We start from the raw sequence: 18,887 nt of genomic DNA on the forward strand, positions 1-18,887 counted from the left end.
CACCTCTCACCCCACATGCATGTGCACATACTCACGTGCACACATGCACACCTTCCTCTTTGGCCAAATCATCTGAAAGCGAGTATTCCACCCCTAACTACTGCAATCTTATGGAGGGAATAGGACATGCCACTTTAGAGTGTTGTTATGGAGGAACATAGTGCTTTGGGAGCACAGAGCCCAGGAAAGATACTTTTCAAAAGGCTGGAGGATTGGACCTGGCTTCTTAGAGGAGGTAACATCTGAGCTGAGCACATGTGCAGACACCAGTTTACAGGATCCGTGTCTAAAGTTTCAGCAACAGGGAAAAGGTGCCGTCTTTCAAAAAGAGCTTACTACCTTCTTGAGGCCTCATTCAATGTTACCATATTTGGAGCCTTTGCTTTTATGATCCCTCTGTGGTTTTGTACTAACCACACTTATTATTTCCGCAGCCTCTCAGGGGCTGTCATTGAAAAAGTGCCTTTAATTTTGCTTGCATCCACGAGGAGGTTTATTAATGTGCAGGGGGCTGTGCGGACCAGGGAACGATTTAGTCAGCAGGGTCTCCTTGCTCCGCAGAAGGCTCATGAAGGCTCAGTGACTTGGGGCGACCAGCAGATCCAACTTTTGAGTCTTAATAATAGCTGTGGCTTAATTTTGTAATTATGCTTAAGATTTCTATGCATCCATAAATAAAAGGAAATGTAGGGTGTTCCAAGCAGTCAGAACTTTAGCTGTTTCTACCATCTAATGAGGGTTTTGGGAAATTTAAAAACAGCTGAAAGGCCACCTCTGAAGCATTTGGGGGACAGGGACACTTTCCAGTATCTAGAGGTTTACATGATATAAGCAAATATCACACTCCTTGGACCAATGAGCAAGAGAAAGACACTTTGAGGCCTCTTAAGCATTTTGTTGGCTAAACAGTAGTGTTTTATAAGGCAAATATTAAATATTGGTTTGGGGCAGAAATAATAGCTTGTGTCAGATGGAGGTGATTCTAAATTTTAAACCAGTGAGTTTTTAGAGCATGGACCACTCTGGAAAGTGGCAGGGGTCACTCTGAGCAAATCCAGGCATTGGTTTTGGCTTTCATAATCTCCTCCTGAGTCCAGTAGGCTGAACCACTCTGGGGTTCTGCTCGGCCTTCTAACAGGTGACTTCCCCGGGAAGTGTATGGCAGGTCTGGAGAATGGGGCTGTGCAGGGTAGTGGCCGAGACCTCATCTTTTTTTTTTTTTTTTTTGTAATTGTCGATGGACCTCTATTTTATTTATTTATATGTGGTGCTGGAAATTGAACCCAGTGCCTCACACATGCTAGGCAAGTGCTGTACCACGGAGCCACAACCCCAACCTCTGAGACCCTATCTTGGTGCAGCCCTGGCTTCCAGTTATTTTTTTTTCCTCTGGGTCTCGGGCTTGTCTGTGTGTCAGACACTGGCCTTTGCTACCTCAGTGACATGCTTCTCCTACACACACACACACACACACACACACCAGACTTGCAATTGTCTCAATTCAGTAGACACATTTAAAACCCAAACAGAAACACACCGCTGCTTGCTAGAAAGTGGCTCTGATGGACAGAAGGGGCCCACCATTTCCAGGCAGGGACTGGCTTGAGGTTGGGGTCCCTGAGTCTGAGTTTGTGTGGAGTGCAGGTTGAGCCCAGGGCTATGCTCCAGTGGGTAGCCAGCCCTCCAGCATTGGAGCTAGGGAAGCTGCCGTGAAGAGCCCTCTGGACCAGTCTGTCCAACTTGGGCCTGAGCAATGGGCCCAGGTGGGGGTAGGGTTGTCTTTTCAAATGAAGGAGACCCTCCAGTGCCAGCCAGACATCTGCAGAGGTGAACACTTGGTTAGGGCATGTGAAGCCGCAGCGCATGCGTGTTGGGTACCATAGGTGAGAGAAGCCATTTGGGGATTTTAGTGGGCCAGTTCAAGAGTGACCGCTGAGTTAGGGAGGCTGTGAGGGAGCAGCCCAGAAAGGAGACCTCTGCTCCCCACATTCAACACCCACTCATCCTGGAACCCACAGGGGAAAGTGGAGGCAGTTGGGGAGAAAGTCTAAATTTGCAAGGAAAGATTTACAAGCTAGGTATCAGGCGGGGAGGGGAGCAGTCCGTGAGGCATGAGCATTACTAATGTTGGTCTGGTCATTTATTTGTGGTCTTTCATTCATCATTCATAACCTCCGCCTGGCACCAGGCATACCTGCTGGGCTGTAGGTGCTGAGTGTTTATCTGTGCATAGGGTGACCAAGCCCTCTCCTAATGGGGCTTCAGGTTGGTGGTAGGGGGAGAGTCATGATGGGTAAGACAACCCCAGAAGCAGACAGGGTCATTTCAGTCGGTCGCACCTGCTTCAGAGAAAATGAACAATGTGACGGTGTAACAGTGGGAAACAGCAAGGCACATACATTGAATCATACATTTTTTTTAGAAGCCACACTGTAAAAAGCAAGAGGAAACAAGGAAAGCTAATTTAAATAATACATTTTAATGTTACTGAATGTATCATAATGTTATCATAATATGTAATCAATATAAAAAGGAAATAGTTTGCATTAATGTTCTTGGCATCCATCCTCCTGAATTTGGCGTGTGTCTTTTGCCTGGAGCAATCTCGGTTGGAATAGGTGCATTTCAAGTACTCAATAGGCACACTTGACTAGGGGTTTTTGGACAGTGCAGGCTTAGTGAGGGTGGGTGGTGGTGGCAAAGTGGTCAGAGATGACCACCGTAGTTGGGGTGGTCATCTCTTAAAGTTTTATCAATTGAATACAAGGAGCCGTTGCTACTGCTAATTTTGTTTTGTGCTGACTGCTGATATGCCCCTACATCAAGGTACATTATTGTTTCTGTCACAATTTCAGCTGACTAAAACAGCTCCTTTTGTGCTGAGGGTGTAACTCAGTTGGAAGAGTGCTTGTCTGCCATGCACGAGGCCCTGGGCTTGATCCCCAGCACCCTCAATTAATAAATAAACCACTACACACATGGAAGTCTACCTGTGGAAACGGCTGCATGGGAAGGAAACTCCAATGTCGGTCTGGTCATTTATTTGTGGTCTTTCATTCATCATTCATAACTAAAAGTGGAGACCATCAGAAGAACTAACAGTGGAGAGACTGCTGTAATCATTGAGAGGATGTTTTGGGATTTCTGGGGGTCACATTCTATCAGGGACCTAATTTTCCTGTACAGGAGAGTTTGTTGTAGATTCCTTCTTTCCCCACTCCATTCCTTAATAATGATGGGAAGGAACTCCACCAACTTCAAGTTGAACCTGAAAGTCTCCCACTGGGAGAGATAATTGGCACAGGAGCGGAGCTGTTTTTAGCATGATTTCAATACAGGTTTAAACTGCTGTTTTGTTGAATATGGTAGCTATTAATTTTTAACGTAAGGTTATGGTTACTAACTATAGTTCTCCCACCCACTAGGAGTCTCCTGCCTGGGTGAAATACTACTTGTTGAATGGAATGAAAATAATTTCCATCTGAGTTTTTTGGGTTCAGCTGCAAATCCAGGGGTTGCTTTCGAGTTTGGTTTATGAAAGAGGTCTTGGAAAATACTGGAGCGTTTTGTGTATGTGAAAATTAGGGTTCTGGGAAGGGGACTGGCAGAAACTGCTTGCAAATATAAGACGAACCTTTTTAAAAATTCACCTTCCTCTGTTTCTTGTGTAAAAGTAATACATAGTTTTACCCTGCTTTTTTACACTTACAAGTATGTTCTTAATATTTTTCCATAAGGCATAGTACAATGGATACAGAATATTCTATCTTATGAGATATATATATATCTATATCTATATCTATCTATCTATCTATATATATATACATATATATATATATATATATATATATATATATTTTTTTTTTTTTTTTTTTTTTTTTTTTTTTTTTTTCCTGACATGGGGTCTTATTATTATTGCTCAGGCTGGTCTCGAATGTGTGGGCTCAAGCCTCCCAAGTAACTAGGACTACAGGCATGTGCCACCATACTGGGCTTTGTTTTGTCATTTATTTAAACTTTAGTTGACCCTCTGTTGTATCCCCTCTCCCCCAGTTTTCATGATTAGAAGTAGTGCTGGCTTGAACATCCTTCTGCTTAAGTACTTTAATGAATATCTAGTTACTGTAGTAGAAATTGCTAGAAGCAAAATTTTGGGGTCAAACAATATGTCAAACACCAACTTGTATGGCAAGTACTGTTATTTTCTGCATTGTATTGATGATGCCATTAAAGCTTAGAGTGTTTAGATAGTTTCCATGGAGTCACACAGCGAGGAATAGGCAAAGCTAGGAACTGAATTGGCTCTAGAGCCCACATTCAAAAGTCCTTGAGAACGGGAGGGAAATGAAGCAGACTAAAACCAGCCCGGAGCTTCTCTCTCTCTGCCACGTGCAGGATGACTCATACTCTCAGAGAGAAACGGAAGAAGTCAGGTCGTGGTCCTACAGTGGTCTCCAACCCCAGCCACCTCTTAAAGTGAATAGTGGACCCGAGTTTGTTGTAGCAGAGAAAAGTGTTGGATTGACCTGGAAGATTGGCTGAGAAGGATAAGTGCATATAAGAATTGATCCGAATGAGGAAGAGGTGTGGGTGTGGAGAGAAATAGGAGGGGGAGGGAAGTTCCCTGAGCTTCTGCAGGACTGGAAGCTGGAAGTCAGGTGGTGTAATCAGGCCATCAGAAGCAAATCACAGAGGGAGGGTACCCCCTGTGGAGGGTAAGCATAGGTACTCAGGGTGGGCAGAGAGCCGTGGCATCTTAACTAGCCAACAGGGAAGGCAGATGGATGATGGGGAGGTGGGTGGCATCATGCTCCCGGTACGCTCTTGTAATAAGTAAAATTATAGCATAATTTCATCCACTCATTGAAAACAAGGTTATGCAATTAGGGTCCTGCTGCTGTTAAAAGCTTCCAGAGATTTTAGTGCACTGGGCAGACAGAATGATGATGTTTACTTTAAAAATCAAACTTGTTCTCTTTCCAGAGACTTAATTTTATTTAATGCTCAATTTTTGTGCTTTACTGGTTCTGTATTTTCTTGTGTAGATGAAGATCCAATTTAGAGATGAATCTATGGGCCGTTTGGCTGTGAAAAGCACAGGAATGATGCTACCGTTACCTAGGATGGACAGCATTGATGGATCCCTTGATGGATAGCATTTTCATGTGGAATTGTCATGATTTTTATAAGAATCAAGAGTTTTATCCCACCCCTCCCCATCATAATTTCTTTAAAGCAATCAATGAAATGTTGGGTGCTCTTCTTAAAGTTTTTCAGTTATTTATTTATTTACTTATTTATTTTGAGAAATGGCATCTAACATAAAAACTTACCACCATAATCATCTTTAAGCATAGAGTTCAGTGGTGGTAAATACAGTCAGAGTTTTGTGAAACTGGCCTCTGGAACTTTTTTTTCATCTTGCAAAACTGAAACTCTCTGCCCATGAAACAACAACTTCCCATTTCCCGCTCCAGCCCTTAGCACCCCCCACTCCACTTTCTGTTTCTATCAGTCTGACTACTTTAAAAACCGCCTCTTGCAGGTGGAATGGTACAGTAGGTGTCTTTGTGACTGGCCTGTGTCGCTCAGCCTGGTCTCTTCCAGGTTCCTCCATGCTGGAGCAGCGACCAAATGTCCTTTCTTTTTAAGGCAGACCGACATTCCTTTGTATGTATAGGCTGTATTTTGCTTATTCTGTCCATGGTGTCTTGGTTTCTCCCAAGACATGGCTGTCGTGAATCTTGTTGCTGTGAACGTGGGCATGAAGCTTACCTCTCAGAGAGCTGGCTTTCAGTTCTTTTGCATAGGTATCCAGAAGTGGGACCGCCGTATCATTTCATGGCTCCATGTTTAGTTTTCAGGAGCCTCTATACTTTCTCCTGACACATTTTACAGTGTCAGCAACAGTGCACCACAGTTTCAGTTTCTTTATGTCTTTGCCAATATTTGTCATTTTCTTGATTTCTTTCTTTTTGGCAGCAGCCATCTTAATGTCTGTGAGGACCATCTTTGGTTTGCCTACTTCATCAAGTGTTCTTGTACTTATAGGCATATATTAAAATACTGTGATTTGAGATTTATTTATTTTTGCTGCTATCCCACCCCAAGGGAGGAGGATTAAAACATTAACAGTCTTGCTACTTACACGGTAGCATGCATTACATATTTATTGATGACATGTGCAGAGAATTCATACCTGGGAGACATTCTGAAATCATTGCAATATGGTGTAATGTCAGAAGTTTTCAAAGCCTAAGAAGCTTGTGCTACCCTCCAAAACATGTCTACCTGTCAGTTGAGCCTACAAAGGAGATCCTAGTCCTGATGCTGAATTTGTTGGGGGAGATGAGGAGATGCCTAAAAGAGACGGACTCACTGCTGTGTACCTCCAGCACAGCTGTGCAGTGTCTAAGAGTGCTTCAGGAACAGGCAAATAGAAATCCCAAACTCATGTGGCATTATAGCACCCAAATGCTAGCACTGTTTATTTATGAACTTACCCTGTGAGCTATAATTCAAATCCTTGGCCAATCAAATGGAAAAATAAATTATTGGGAGTAGTGTTTTACTTAGAACCCATTAAAGCAATTTAAGTGAAAGTTTTTCCAGGTATAAATACCCAGCTTTCTGCAGGAGGGCAAATGTAGGTGTAGGAATCTCTTTATGAATGCTCTTGGGGAGATGGAGGGAGGATGCCTACAATACAGTCTTTCAGAGGACTCAGCGGCAGGCGTAAATCCATTTATGAACAATTCAAGTAATAGAACTTCGCAGCATAATGTTAGTTTTCAATAATGATGTTATTTAAAAGAAATCAGAGGTTTAAATGGAATGCATGGAGAAATGGGGCATTATAAATTTGAGGAAGTAAGCATTACTTTTTAGTGAATCTAGCAGATTCTCTTATTATTTTATTTTTTACTCATGTCATTGCATTTTAGTTATTCAAATGGGAAAGGAGACATATTCCAGGGATGAGTCCCTTGCTTATGCTCCATGGGTTAAGGCCCTGCTGCAGATTTTCCCGAGCCACCTAGCCTTCATAATATTGGAGGAACAGAGTCAACTGGCTGTTCATTTTGTGTCTTAAGAAGCAAGGCTGAAGTCAAGGACCAGATTTGTTGTTTACCCTGACCCTCAGCCTGAGCTCCCCAGTCTCTGAGCACTCACATGAAGGGTTCCTGAAGGACTGAAAGGAAAATTTCTGAGCCAAGTGACATTATCCTACACAGGATGTGTTAGAAGATGCCTAGGAAATATCTGGTGGCAGTCTTTGCTTTGTCTTGCTGGAAAAGCCTCTGTGGAAGATATTCTGTGGTCAGCTTTCATGTAATCCTGGCAAGGTAGCTGCTTTCTGTTTGTCTCCTGCAGGTTGGGGAGGTCCAGGGTGGGGGGAGTTTCCTTTGATAATACACTGTGCTGCCCAGTGTGCCAAGGGTGATTGTGTAATATTCCTGGTGCGTGTCTGTGTTTGGTTCTTGTTCATCTGTTGTTTATTTTTGGCAGGTCATTGTTTGCAGGCAACAGGAAGTTAGCCATAAGTTTGTCGCAAGTCCTTAGCGACAATAATGGTCAAGAGTTGTTGGAACCCCTTCATCTTGTTGTCACCACCCAAATACTGCATAAGCTATATTGTGTGGTGGAAAGCCCTTCTCCTGGGATTTCAGCCTGTCCCTGCCTTTCTGTGATGAGCAGAGAACAGCCACGGTTCATGTGATGGTCCTTGCTCATTTCTCCGGGGCAGCATACAACAGGCACTCCAGGGATTGCAAAGAGGCCTGGGAATGAAGAGCTGCACAGGGGCTCTGAGGATTCCGTAGCTGGAGCGCTGCTGTCCCTACACTGTTATTCCCTAGGCTCCATTGCTGCTCACTTCTAGTTTTCTTCAAGTGGTAGGTTATTCAGACAGGGTACTGTTGAGCCCGGACTCAAGACCAGCAGTGCTACCTGCTTCCTTAGGATTTACCATGTGCCTCTGCCCCTCTGCTCTGATGCTTTCTGGATTGGGTCCAGCTGTCACTTCCCATGGAAAACATCTCCCTTTATTTAGTGTCATTGCTCCATCTTCCAGCATCAGTTTTCTGTTACTTCGTATTCATCAATAACAGGAAAGGGGTAAAAAACAAAACAAAACAAAACACCACCTTCTGTGTAATTGCCATTTGAATTTCACAGAGTAGACATTTAAAGATTTAGTTGGCTTTAAAATGAGAAATTCTTAGTAGACAAGCCTTTTTCTACACAGGCTTGGAATCCAATAATTGCATTCCTGTTTCTTTATATGTAAAATTAGTCCTTCCCAATAGGTACTGGTGCCCCAGTGGAGAAGGTTGAAAGTTCTTGGCAGGTGGCTTTCTGTATTCTTCATTAGTTATATATAAACTAATATAAACAAGTTTACAAATATAAACTTAGAAAGCAAGCACTGGTAGGGTTGCTGGACTCTGGCAGGTTTCCTGTGGCTCTGTTCCTATTAGTGGGCTTTGGGGGCTTCCTACATGCAATTCTTAGGATTGGCATGGAGGAAGAGTGCAATACATTATTCTTACTTCTTCATGAAAAAAGAAATAGAGAACGCGTCTTCCTCCTCTACAGCCAGCTGTCAGGTGGAATGCCAGCCCCAGTTTGTTCTGTCATATGTTGTGGGCTGAGTGACGGGTGCTGGCAGCAGCCCATCATGGGATTGCCAATTTCCAAACACACCCCAAAACTCTGGCTACAGATGTCTAAGAAAATGTCTAAGAAAACAGAATAACAGAGATTTCCCTCTGGGTTTCAGTACATGGATTTCTTGCTCATTTTGACTGTAGGTCTCCCATTGAGAAAGGGAACATCAACAACAAAAGAGACTACTTTGAATTTAAAATGTGATTTCTTTATGGGTTTAGGTTCTTTGCTGAGTTGCTCTGAAAAGAAAGTTTTGGTTGGATATTCCTAAAGGTCTTTGTAAAAGTATCTCCATGGTATGGATGCTGACAACCTTCCACGAACAAAAGGCTCATCTGGGTCACCGAGGGATATGGTTGGAATCCAAAATAAAACCAGCTCCCAGGTGGCTAATGATTGCTTTATCATGCCTGGAAAATATGCAGCTTCTCTTGCCAGGAGTCCGTGGAGAGGCAGAAAATATGGCCCAGGCAGCTCCGTAAAGCATTGCAGAACCTATCTGGGTTTCTCAATGTCATAAAAAAGATATTGGTGGGTGTGACTCTGTTGGGCTGAAGTAAAGTGGCAATTGGATCTTCAAATTTAAAAAGTAACATCCAATCCATCTGGACTCATTGCTTAGGATGTTTGGAACCTGGTAACAGGTCAAAATAAAGTGTCATTTTCTTTTACTCTTTTCCACCCCTTTGCCATCCCCTGGGCCCTCTGCCTGATGAGAGGGGACCAGGAGCTCTGCGCAGGGCTTCGCCACTCCTAGAGAAGGAGCTCACATCTGCTGCTAACGGACTGTGAATTCTTGGCAACTTCTCCATTTGCAGAGGACACTTAATTTCCAGGAAATCTCATTTCAAGAAACTGATTGCATTTGTGGAAGTCTTCCTGCATGACCTCCAGACAGCCATCATTGCTTTGAAAGCAAAAGCCTGGGTTTGAATATCTTTGCAGCTTTGCAAAGATTCAGTGCAACTAATTTTTAATTACCCAATGGGCATCCTGTTGGGGTATGAGCATGTTTATGGATTATGATATTTGTCTTTTTATTCCTCTTTGTTTTATCCATCTATCCTGTATTTCTTTGGACCCAAACACATGCCAGGAATTGTGCTAGACGGAGACTTCACTTAGTTTGCATATTCACATTTGAAGTTCATGCGATTCTGCTACTCTGAAGAATGTTTTGCATTTTTGGGGGGAAGAAAAAGTAGAGCTCTTCTTCCTTATAGTTAAATTAGCATATTCGTTTTTTAAAATGCTACATTTTGTGGAGCATTGACAGAATTACAATTTCTTAACTTGGCAAAGATTATGGTGTTCATTCTTCAACATCACAACATCTTGAGCACCATTTAAAGTCTGTCTTTAATGTAAATGTACATTTTTTTAAACTTTTTTTTTAGATAATAGAGGAGCAGTTCAAAATCATTGTTACTTTAAAAGCTGAAATTCATCTTTTTGAAAGGGTTTGGATGAGGATGTGAGCATTTCTGTAATTTGTTGTCAGAACTACCCACGCCTCCTAGAAGGTTACACTCAATTACATATTATAAAAATTGGTATTGACACTAATTCACTTTCTGTATCTCTTTTGGGTAGATAGATGATATACAGCATAATAAAGGTTTCCTGGAAAACATTCTCTAATCAAAATAGACTGTCAAAGGCAACTATAGGTCGGTGACATGTTGTTTGCAGATAAACTGAAATTATGCAAAAAGAAAAATATTTGGAAGGAGAAGAATTTCAGCCTGATTATGGATTATTCAGTGTTTAAAAAGACCTTCTAGCTGTGAGATTGTGTTGACTACATGTCATTGATTGTTGGTTAATTAGTACCTTTGTAGTGGTATAATTTATTCAAGTCACTACATTTTAGGGCATTATTTTAGTTTGGAGGTTGTCAAATATTTGACTATCAAAAATTGAACTTTAAAAACTAGTTTGTAAAAATGAGGGAATACATGTAATATATGTAATAGGCATCACCCACATTACAGTCCAACTTGGGCTTCATAGCTTTTTGTGTGTGTGTTTGTGGGATCCTCCTGGTAGGGATGTCTAAAAGCATCATCTGTTACCTAATTTTGCTCCCCATCACCTGCCTCCAGTTTTAATAACATGATTGGCAATAGGGTCTGTCAAGAGTCTGATTATAGTCTTACATCATCTGTTTTTAGTGAAAATATGCATTTCATTTTACCTTCTGCAGTGATGAGGGCAGAGAAAGCAAAGGTCAAGTACAAACGCATTAAATCAGGGACTTATTGGTTTTGGTATGTAGGACATGTATCACTTTAATTGAATGGTATTTGTCAGATATCCCCAAACCTTATTTTTCTGTTAAGTTTTTACTTATGCATGATGGTTGGAGGAGTTTTAGAAGCCTCATGAGGTTCACCTTTGAAAGATGCCACACATTGGGTGGGGTGGAGATGGGAGTGAAAGAAGGAAAAAAAAAAAAAAAAGGCTCAAGGGCCCATCTTCCTTTTCCCTTCAAGCTTGTTGAAATTCTGGATGCTCCACCGAGGCCCGAAGGGCACCATGTGAATCTTGTGCTGTCTCTATTGCACGTAATGCAGCTAACACCCTGTTCAGCTTGGAGTCCTGTATACAATGCTCATTTCCCTGGTGAATTATAATCAAAGATTATTCATTTTTCTATGGAAGGGGCACTTAGGGAAGCAGATGCTTCTTGCCCGAATAGCTCTAATAGCTCTGTGTCATGCATTCTCTCACTCTCTCATAGCTACTGGGAATATTAGAAATAATTGGCATCTCAAAAATTCAGTATTTGTGAATAGGTTTGTATTTATGTAGTAGAGATATGCTCTCTGGTTCCTTTCAAATAGATAAAATCACAAGTCCTCAAGAAATTAGACATTGTTGACAGGTCTGACTGGTCTATCCTGACCTACTTACCTACCACATCCCCTCCCTCCCTCCCTCCCTTCCATCAACCAACAAGTGCCTATTGGTACCTTCCTGTGTGCCAGGATGGAATGAACAAGAGAGCTGGGCAGCATCTCTCTTTCATAAAAGATTGTAGATATTGATGGATTTTGGCCTTGGGGTTCATTATTTGTGTACTGTAGTGCTGGGGATCGAATCCAGGGCAAGGCTCTACTACTGAACTATATTCCTAGCCCTTCTCCTTAATTTAATGGGGGATATCAAGAGGTATCTTATTATTAAAAACTACTTATATCTCCATCATTATTTGGAGATACACAAACATTCCTCATATTAAAAAAAAAAGGTATCATGGATATCTATAGCATTGCAAAAGGATTTCAGAGTATAATTCAGCAACTCATTGGTGAACTCCCAAGTAGAAACTCAGACACAACTAGTTCATTGCTTGCCACTGAAAACAGTACAAATGTATTCGTTTTCCTGGTTGGAGGGATTGTGCAAACCAAACAGGTGCTAGAATCACTAAATAAATATCAACTGCTCTTTAGCCTTTAAAAATGATACATTGTTATTCCTGGTTTCTGAGATCAGTTTAAAATGATACCTTGTTATTCCCAGTTTCCAAAATCTGTTGTGTAAATTTTATTTAGATTCATTGACATTGTGAGTAGCTGAGCTCTTGAACTGTACCAGCAAACAACTTCCTCGAATGTGTCTTAGGACCAGGGTTTTCTCCTGCTTTGGCTTAGAGATGCCACTTCTTGCTGAGCCAAACTTTGCACAGAATTAGTATTTTCTGGTTTTTTGTTTTTTTTTTTTAATTTGAGAACAATATTTCTTTTAAAATGAGCCATATTGGAGGGAGGGGAGAATGCATCTACAGGACCCTTTCAGAGATCTTGAAGGTCTGACTTATTTTCACAGTAACTCCAGGAAATTTTTTTTTTCCATTTCCCCTGTGCTGCATTTGTTCTGATGACGTAGAAGCACTGGTGAGTAAAACTGCTAGTGCTTTGGTGTGACCAAGGCAATGGCATGGACAGTCACTAACGGTTGTCGCAGTCTTTACCGCCAGCCACTCACACTAATAAAGAAGAAGGTCAGTTTCACTTAAGGGTGGCCCTGTTGAAGCAGTAAAAATTAGTGATTTGATGAAACCTTGAATTTTGAGTTGCACATTTTCCAATATTCTTCTTAACAAAGTGGAAGCACCCGGCAGTGCCTGTGCTGCCATCTGCTCTGCTCATGGCTTGTCACCTCTACTTAGGGCAGTTGATGGATGTCGCGGTTATTCAAGCTTGGGCCTCAGTCAGACGTTTTCTTTAAAATGAAGTTAGCTTGTCACTTCAAGGAAAATGACTGATAGTATTTGGCCTGAGCCCAGAGTTCGAGAACCCCTGCTGTTGGAAATTGGAGGGCGCTGCCCGAGGAAGCAGAAGCAACCTGTCTGCTGTGTGTGTGTGTCCACAGGGACTCCTTGTCTGAGCAATGTCAGGTCTGCAGCCTGGTGTCCTTACTTGGTGACTTTTCTGAGCACTCCTCACTTACTTCATACCAGATTTTGAGCTCTGAGTTTGGGCTAATAACTTCATGAAAATACGCCTCGTTTCCCTGTGTGCTGTAGGTAAGAGAGGTTATTTCCTACTATTACTCTCATTTGGAAAGCTTCACCTCTGGTCACAGAGCCTGTGGGGATTTCATCTCATCAACTCTCAGTTCACCAGCAGGTACCAGCTGTAGGAGGCGGGAAACACTGAAGTGCTTTTCCTACTCTTGGGTGCCACTCAACAGAGTTCTGACACTTGGTGCCCCCCACCCCTGCCCCATGCAGGCCTCCAGATGGGGGTCCTTTAATTCAGTTCCATTCTGGCATCATCCACCAGGAGGTAGCCTTAGATCCCACAGGTTTGGGGTACACTCCTATGGAACTCTCCCCCATTTCAAGTGCCAGTCTTATGCCACAGGGTGTGACCTGTGCTTCCAGGCCACTGACTATAAATTGGAATTCCCACCACCCCCTCCTGTGGTTTGATTAGTTTGCTAGAGTGCTCATGGAACCCAAGGATATGCTTTTGATTACTGGTTTATTATCAAGGTTATGACGGAAGACACAGATGCAGCCACATGTAGAGGTGCACAGGGCAAGTTTTGTAGGAAGCAGTATGGTGCTACCATGCTCCCCATGTGGCGAAATCCCCATGTTTTGGTGACTAGAGGTGCCACCTTCCCAGCACCTCACATGTTCATGTCCCGGAGGCTTTCTGAACTCTGTCCTGGGTTTTTACAGAGGCTTCATTATGTAGACATGATTGATTTCACTGCTGACTATTGGTGACGAACTTGACCTTCGGCCCCACTGCTGCTTGGAGATCAGAGAGGGGGGCTGAAACTTCCCACTCTAATCCAGTGGTGGTTTCCCTGGCAACTTCTGACTTCCTTCCTGAGGCTTAGCTAGGAGCCCACCCAGAGTTGCCTCATCAGAATTAAAGATGCTCCTATTGCCCAGGAGATTCTAGGGAATTTAGGAGCTCTGTGTCAGAAGTTGGGGTCAAAGGCCAAATATTAGTACAAAAGATTCTCATGACATCCCCATTTACAAAGGTTTTAGGAGCTCTGTGTCAGGAACTGGGGACAGACTCTATGTATTTCTTATGATATTACAGTGTCACAAGTTGCTTCTCATAATCAGGGGTGTTTTTGCATTCCACTTTAGATTCTCAGGTTCTGCTATCAGATCCTTTGCCACCAACTCTGGCTTCTGTTTATGTGTGCCCATGTGATTCAAGCAGATACTGTAGCCGAGGGACACTGGGCACTGTTCTAAACATGAAGGTGGTTCAGTATGTCATGATCTCCCTGAAGCAACTAGAAAACACATTTTTAAAGACTAATGACATGTTAATGTTAAGGAAATGACAGGATACAAACATCTATAAATAAACTACAGTGGAAATATATTTAAATATGCCCCTACCTCCCCACCCCTCAAAAAAACCCAAAACACCCTGAAGGAAGCACACCAACAAAACATGTGCCTCAGGCAGAGAAGCAGATGGGCAACCTGGCTGTCACCTTGCTTCCTTGTGACACTCCTGGCTTTTGCCCTCACCCCTGAGAGCCTTTCCAGCACACTGCACCAGAGTGATTCTGCCGATACCAAGAAGACCCGGTCTGTCCTCTGCCCCAAACTTCCCCACAGTGGGGTCCTGTAGGGCTTCCATGGCACCTAGTCCAACAACCAGAGCCCTCTAGGTGGCCTGGGACGCACTCTAATCCGTCTTACTTAAAACTGCAGCTCCTCCTACTCTTCACCAGCCTGGTACATACAAGGCACTCAGATGAATAGGGACTGGGGCTGTAGCTCAGTGGTGGAGCACTTGCCTAGCACATGTGAGGGCCTGGGTTTGATCCTCAGCACCACATAAAATAAATAAATAAATAAAATAAAGGTTAATAAATAAATAAATAAAATAAAGATTTTAAAAAAAGAATGGCAACATTAAAAAAGAAAACCCTCAATGGACAAAATCTATGAGGACGTAGGCTACAGTGCTTTAGGGACCCTGGCTAGATCTCCATCACCCAAGTCTATTATTTAAAATAGTTATAGGATTAAGTACAACCTGGATTTCAGATACAGTTGTCTTTCTGTTGTCTGTAGTTCTGCATCCAAGGCTGACTAAACTGCAGATCAAAGATAGTCAGGAAATAGACCCACATTGACTATTTTGAGCATGTACAGACTTTTTCCCATCATGATTATTCCCCAACAACATAATATAATACTATTTATGGAGAATTGATATTATATAAGTAATCTAGAGATGATTTAAAGTCTACAGGAGAATGCGCATAAGGTTATACACAAATAGTATGCCATTTATAAAGGTACTTGAACATCTGCAGATTTGGGTACCCATGAGTGGTCCTGGTACCAATCCCCTACGGATACCCGGTTTGAATGTGCAAGGAGAATGGGAAAATTATGGAATATCTCATGAATAGAAAATGAGGCAGTTAAAAATAATAGTCTTCTAGAACACTGTTTAATGATGTGGAATTATGTGGTTTTATATTCTGAAGCAAAAATCAAAAGAGCAAGTTATAAAGTAGTATTAAATAATCCAGTTTGGGATACATATTTCAAATAAAGTTTAAAATTATTTCCACGAGTTCTTAACTGTTTGTGCTGCAAGATCTCCTGGAGTCTGTGTATTCCTTCTAAAATTAACACATGTAGATGCATTAGAAAATAGGATAATAAAAGAAGCAAATGTATTGAAATGCTAAAAAAAAAAAAATGTGCCTCTAGGTGCTGACATAACACATTACAAATAACAAAACCACAAAATACATGACAAAACCATGTATTTTGTGGTTTTGTTATTTTGTTGTTGTTATGCTCTTCCATATTTTCTTAATTTTCTAAAATGGGTTTGGGTTACTTTTATAATTATTAATTTTAATAAAAAGCTTCAAACAACTGTGTATTTCATAGTAAGGTCTGTATAATCTCAAATTCATCAATATTATATTTTTAACCAGGACTGGGATAAAAGATGCTGTTATTTAATTTAAATTTTAGTGTGGTGCTCATTTAGAAAATAGCAGGGTAGCAAGGAGCCTCCTAAGGATGATCAGTCTGTATCAAATGAGCCTGGGGTTGATTTGAGTTGGTCCACACCTGCTGTGAATGCCCTTTGTAATTTTCACAGTGATCCTGGAGAGATTAGGAGGTTGCTGCAAAGTGGCAGTTTATCTACAGTTGCTCAGCTGTCAGCGATTGACTTTTGGCCCAGAGGTAGCCCTGTGAGGCCAGATCTACTCATTTAGAAACACCACAGGCCCAGGGCAGGGGCTTTAAAATGAGACTGCAGGTTCCTGAGGGCATTCTTAGAACTTTCTGCTTTGTTTCTACCAAGATGAAAGATTTCCTTAAGTTGGTGGTAGATGGAGAAAGTTCATATTCAAGGAAAAGCTGTTTTAAGCTTTCTGACCCCACCCAAGCTCTGAATGCCCTGGGGTCAGTTGGTGTCTGGAAAGTTAGGTGACAGGGACTTTGCCTGGCTCCTGAAATGACAAACCAGCTGTACTCCCAGGATGTGTGTGTTCCTGCATCCTTGATGGCTCTTTGGGATTTTTGGATACATCCCTGGCACACAGCGGGAACTCTGTGAAGGTGGGCTGCGTGGATGATGGGTGAGACCTCCTATAGCTGTGGGCTTCTTACAGTCATCTGTAGATGGTTCCAGAGTCTCCCATCCTGAAAAGGCCAACGGCATTGTCACCTGCTCTTTTTCGGGTAGACGATAGATGAGATGCTGCAGGTGACCACCACACTGGCCAGAGGATCCCAGGCTCCTGTAGGATGGGCAGTCCTCCTGATCAGCTGAGGGTGGACAGCTGGGAAAGGTGGGGGCGGGCTGTGTGGAGAGCCGGGGCAGAAGGGTCTTGCAGCACCCACCCCGATGACTGGGACAGGGAAGGCAGAGGTGGCTGGGGGAGTGGGGAGCAGTGATTCTTGGCTGGCCACTGTGAACTGATGGAAGAGCTGGGTGGTGGTCTTCCACGATTGACCAGGGTGGCCTGCCTGGCCATCTTTGAACCTTTCAAGGACCGACCAGGATTACGAAACAGCTGATGAATGCTTATCACATGCTAAGCATTTCATATAGATTGATTCATTCACTTCACCCAGCAGTCTCCAGTGGGTACTGTTACCCCCAATTTACAGATGAGGAAGCAAGCAAAAAGATTGAACAGTGCCCATTCCTAGAGAAGGAGGTGCTGCAGAGTGACCGCCAGCAGGCTTGTCTCTCGAGTCTGGGGGGCCTCCTGCTTCCTCAGATTCTGGAGGCATGTTATCCCCTGGGTGGATTTAGTGATCTGGGTGCCAGAAACTTCATCGTGGTTTGTCTGGGATCCTTTCTGTCCACATGTCACTGTATTCAGAAGAGTTCTGGAACCTAGGTCTTTATTTTTCCAAAAAACAAAAACCAAAGTCAATAAAAAGATAAATTGAAAAATCATTAAGTCCATGGCAATAGTTTGAGTTTACTGTATCATTAAATTTAAGTACAATACAGATACAAAGTTGCCCCAATCCTATGAAGTAGTCCAGCCAGAGGGAGAACTTCAGCCCAGCTGGACAGCAGAGGACCTTGTCCCTGCCTGGATTGACATCTTTAGCTGTTCCAGCCTTTTTAAAATTTGGTACTAGAGATCAAATCCACGGTTGCTCTACCTCTGAGCTACTTACCAGCCCTTTTTATTTTTCAGACAAGAGTGTCACTAAGTTGCTGAGGCTGGCCTTGAACTTGCAGTCCTCCTCCTCAGCCTCCCAAGTAGTTGGGATAGAGGCATGTGCCACCGCACCTGCTGGCCCTTGAGCTTTGCATCACTTCTGCGGCCCACCGTTTCCCGGGTGGCAAGGATTGCTTCCCTCTTGTGGAGACCTGTGATCTTTCTCTGTAATTTCTCTGGGCTCAGGTTTCAAGTCCAGCAGGCACTGGTGAAATGCACTTGCAGAGAGCTCCTGTTGCCTCTTTCCTTAATTGCATACCACTCAAGGTAAATAGGGACAGACCCTCTGCCTCCACTGTCACTGCAGAGTGTCAGCTACCAATTACTCATTATTCAGGCTCAATTTTTATTCTATTGCTTGACTGCCTCTCAGGTAGTAGAGGCAAAAAATATGATTTAATCCACTAGAAACATATACATTTCTCTATTAAATTACAGTTTAAATATTGCTTTCTCTATGAAGGTAGGGAGAAAACCCAGATTGAAACTGGGGCAGTTCTTCATGTCTCAGTCCTCTGATTTTTTTTTTTTTAGCAATTAGGATTTTTTCCCCCTAACTGCTGAATGCTTATGTCTGCATTCCCACACTACAAACTTGAGGTCCGTTTACCTGCATAGCAGCCTTGCACACTGCACATTTTCTTCTCCCCAAACTAGCCATGTTTGAGTGTGGTCCTCCTTGTCCAGAGTGCAGAGGGCTCAGCTTACACCTTTGACTGACCTACTGCCAGTGAGCTGGCCTTTCACTGTCTGGTGCTGAAGCTGTGTCCTCCCCTTCTGGGGGAAGAGCAGGAGAGAGGAAAGCAGGCGACTTGGTGGAGATGAGGATGGTTTGCTTCCTGTGAGCTAAGGAGTTCTAAAGGCTTGGAGAGAAAATTGCCTTCTTGCAAATGAGCCTGAATTATTAAAGTCTTGGAGACTGCAGTGGAAATGCTGGGAGATGACCAGAAAGCCTTCAAGGCCTTATCCACCTGTTTATCCTTCATTAGTTTAATGACACCTTG

At 42.8% G+C, this 18,887-nt stretch overlaps 1 protein-coding gene and 1 non-coding gene across 2 annotated transcripts in view; both read left to right on the top strand.

Moving 5' to 3' along the window:
* Nucleotides 1–18,887, top strand: part of Prkca (protein kinase C alpha) — a 392,576-nt gene that overhangs the window by 69,763 nt on the left and 303,926 nt on the right. The gene's annotated exons all lie outside the window — the stretch shown is intronic.
* Nucleotides 2,882–2,954, top strand: Trnag-gcc (transfer RNA glycine (anticodon GCC)). The gene has a single exon. It is a non-coding gene; the product is annotated as a tRNA-Gly (tRNA).

Source organism: Callospermophilus lateralis, chromosome 11 (assembly GCF_048772815.1).
Source record: "Callospermophilus lateralis isolate mCalLat2 chromosome 11, mCalLat2.hap1, whole genome shotgun sequence".
In the NCBI taxonomy this organism is placed as follows: Eukaryota; Metazoa; Chordata; class Mammalia; order Rodentia; family Sciuridae; genus Callospermophilus; species Callospermophilus lateralis.